The sequence below is a fragment of the Delphinapterus leucas genome, chromosome 15, assembly GCF_059928025.1.
Source record: "Delphinapterus leucas isolate spDelLeu-1000000601 "Yukka" chromosome 15, BTC_Dleu_Yukka2, whole genome shotgun sequence".
Classification (NCBI taxonomy): Eukaryota; Metazoa; Chordata; class Mammalia; order Artiodactyla; family Monodontidae; genus Delphinapterus; species Delphinapterus leucas.
The window spans coordinates 77,881,196-77,884,614 of record NC_143143.1 but is presented as its reverse complement, the minus strand read 5'-3'; the positions used below and the strand labels follow the sequence as shown (position 1 = coordinate 77,884,614).

The following is a 3,419-nucleotide window of genomic DNA, read 5'->3' as shown; positions in this document are numbered from 1 at the left end:
AAGCAGGAGGTGTCGGGCATGACCGGCCAGGTGTGTCTGCCCTTCCGGCTGCTGCTGCTGCCCAGCCCGAGAGCGCGGGCTTCCCAGCACGTGGAGCCGCGGGGCTGCGCGCACGCCCCCTCCCACCAGATGTAGTCCAGGCCCAGCTGGGCCCGCGCAAGGATCCCCAGCGCGGCCACCTGACTGAGTGCAGCGCGTGCTGCGGCCCTCTGCTTGTGCCTCCGCCGCCGGCGCTGTGGCCAGAGGAAGGCGCCCGCCGTGCACACGGGCCATGGAGGCGCACTGCGGCCATTATCCGCGGCGCCTCCTAGTGGGTCAATGGCAAATCCTCTTGGTTCTCGCGAGAGCTCCCCCTCAGTGGGGATTATATAATGTCCCTTAGGTGGGGGTGGGGGTGCTGATGCCACCCTCCCTCAGAAAAAGTTAGGAGCAAACACAGGTGGGAGTAAGAGTTGTCTATGGGGGGGGGAGGGTACTGTCCCCCACTGCCCCCCTTAGTTAGCTGGACAATGAGTCCTCTTATGCTAATGAGATACTTACGTCACTTCCGCTCTTTCTCGGCCGCCATTTTGGCTAGGGCAGGTTCGGGGACTCGCTCCGAGGCGCTTGTATTGTCTGCTGAGGGGAGACGCGGGATCAGCCCCCCTCCCCCGCCCGTTGCTGCCGCCGCCTCCGCCGGCCCGGTCTCCCCTCCGCCGCCCGCCGGGATCCATGAACTGAACTCCCGCCCCCCCGCCCGCCGCCATCTTGTGCCCCCTCCCCCTCCCGCGGGCAGCGCTAAGGGGGATTTTGGCGTCTCCTCAGACACAGCTCCCTCTCTCGGTCCCCGCTGCTGAGGAGTAAGAGGAGCGCGGCCGTCGCCGCCCGCCTGCCCGCGCCGGTGAAGCCGCCTCTCCCACACCCTCCGTCTCCTCCCTCCGCCCCTCCTTTGTCTGCACCGCTCGACGACGCTGCCGCCGCCGCCCGCGAGGGGACTGGAGGGAGCCGCTCGCGCCGCCGCCGCCGCCCGCCGCTCTGCTGCGCCCGCCGCGCCCCCCGGCAGCAGCCGCGGCCGCGGCGCGAGCCGGACCCCGCCGAGGCCGCCGAGCCGGAGCGCGACGAGGCCCCGGGCGCGCCCTCGCCGCCGCCAGCGCCGTGCCGCCGCCATCCGCCCGCCGCCGCCGCCCGGCCCCCGAGCACGCCGGCCCCGCGCGCGCCTCGAGGCCGAGTCAAGGTAAGCCCGGCGACCGCCGCGCGCGGACCCACGGCCGGCCCCGCGGGCGCATTATTGTTGAGACCGCCAGCCCTCCGGCCGCACACGCTCCTTTGCATACTCCGGTGCTGACGGAGCACCCGCCCCGGCGCGGACCGCTACCCGGGCTCTTGCTCCGCGGTCCGGGCGCCTCCTCCTGCAGCCCGACCCCCCTTCCCCGCCCCGTGAGCCCGCGGAGGCCAGCAGCCGCCCTGGCCGCCGGAGCTTTTGCGGCTAGTGGCATCTCTCTCCACCCCGCCCCCAGCAAGAATCGAGCTTCTCCCATCCCTGGAACTACTCCCGCCCCCCGCCCAAAATGAGCCCCCCACGCACACCCCCAATCCCTGGGACGAGCCTTCTGCCAGGTCTACCCACCTTTAGTCGGGGGAGGGGGGGAATAGATTGGGGGGCGGGGAGCATGCATGGCACGGAGTGAAAGTCTTTGCCTCCCCTGTGCAATCCTTCCTCCCCAACAAGCCAGCTCCCCTCCTATCCTGACCACGGAGTCCTCCACCACCCCCTTTTCTCAATCGCAGCTGCCTGGTCAGCACGACCTCTTGCGAGCATTCTGAGCCCCAACTTTGCAGTAAGATGGTAAAAAATGGAAATCCAGAAAGCTGCGAAAGATTTTTTTCTTTTTTCTTTTTGTGTGTGTGTGCAATGAATGGGGAGTAGTTCTTTGAGCACCCTTTTATTCACCTCTTCTTTCCTCTGGGCTGCCTGCCTGCCTTCCCCTCCCCCCAAACCTGGATGCCTGTCTGCTGGAAAAGGCGCGATTGCTTCTCTTCCTCTTCTGCCCAAGACCAGGCGCTAAGGTCTAATAGTCTTTCCAGCCACACACATACCCACACTGAGTCTTCTTGATGTTCTTGCCTTCCCAATTCCTCTGGACAGTTCTTGCCATAACCCCATTTCTCAGACAAAGGCTTAGGAGGGAAAAGAACCAAACTGTTTCCTGTGTTTGCCATTTTGATGCTGTCCATCCCCACACACCCAATCTCTTTCCCTGATGCTTCTTGTGCCAGTGTCTTGAACCTTCAGAATGGGGAAAAAACAAAAACAAAAGAACTCCTGGGTAGCTTGATACAGTTTCCTTATAAATCCGCATTGTTGCTTCTGGTTTATGGCCTTGAAGAAAATACCAGCCCCCACCCAAAATGCACCGCAGCCAAGTCGGCTAAAGGCGATGAGCGTTGGAGTCAGTAGGGGGCGCATTCCCTGCACTGGGTAAGGCTGCAGAGGGGGGAAGGGCCCCAGAGCTAGAACAGGATGTGCTTCACAGCGCCTTCTACAGACCATGGGAAAATGGACCCAGCAAGACACACTCACACACTCTTAGTTGGTGAGCTGACAGCAACATGGTGAAGGATCAAGTGAGTCAAGAGCAGTGATTTTATTTCTTTTAAAGAATTTACCCTGCGTTTTAGAAGTTCTCTCTTTTTACTTTTTCAAAACTGTTGACCCTTGGACAACCCACATTTGTTCTTGAGGAATCATCTTGGCACATCCTTGGTACACAGATAGCCCCTTCTCTGGAATTCTTCCACCTTAAGCTTTGAATGTGTCACCATATCTTCCCAAGGTCAGATGGTAAAGGGAAAAGTTTAAAACCTCGGAGTAACAGGTTTGGGGGAATTGCTGATTACTTCCCTTCTTCATGGCCCCAACCTTTTCAGCTCTTTGAGAGTTGAAAATCCTTGAGGGATGTTAGATTTTAGTGGGGTAGTAATTTTCATAAGTATGTAGATGGGTGTCATGATTTGCAAAGCCTTGTTGGTAAACATCAAGCCCATGTTGAGTTCTTCATTGTCAGACTCAACAGAGTTGGTTGTAAAATTTTCTTTCTTTCCAACTTTGGACTTGTGGTTGCTGTTCATTATCTCAGTAGCCAACCACCTTTGCAAAAGTGTTGACACCAGTCTTCTGTGAGCACCCACTTTCATAGGGTGTGTTGATTTCTATAGATTTTACTCCTCTTGTTATTTCCATAGGTGTGAGATGCACAATGCGAAACCTAGGCCCCAGCTTTTGCACCATGATGCACAGGGTTGTACTTTTTGTACTGAACTGATAGGTGGCCTAGTGGTTATGCCCTGTACTACCATTTTGAGGATCTGGACTCCGTTCCTGCCTTGCTCTTTGGACCACATTGTCAATTCACACCGGTGGGTATATTCATTTTGGAGGG

At 58.6% G+C, this 3,419-nt stretch overlaps 1 protein-coding gene across 4 annotated transcripts in view; it reads left to right on the top strand.

Moving 5' to 3' along the window:
* The first annotated feature begins 1,109 nt into the window (after positions 1 to 1,109).
* ADNP (activity dependent neuroprotector homeobox) overlaps positions 1,110 to 3,419 on the top strand; it is a 30,135-nt gene continuing 27,825 nt past the window's right edge. For 2 of the 4 annotated variants that reach the window (XM_030762876.2, XM_022597714.2), the window contains exon 1: positions 3,230 to 3,396. The gene's annotated coding sequence lies outside the window, so the exon portion shown is untranslated. Of the gene's footprint in view, positions 1,214 to 3,229; positions 3,397 to 3,419 lie in introns of those variants that run through there. The other 2 variants (XM_022597715.3, XM_089897075.1) reach the window with 2 other exon arrangements.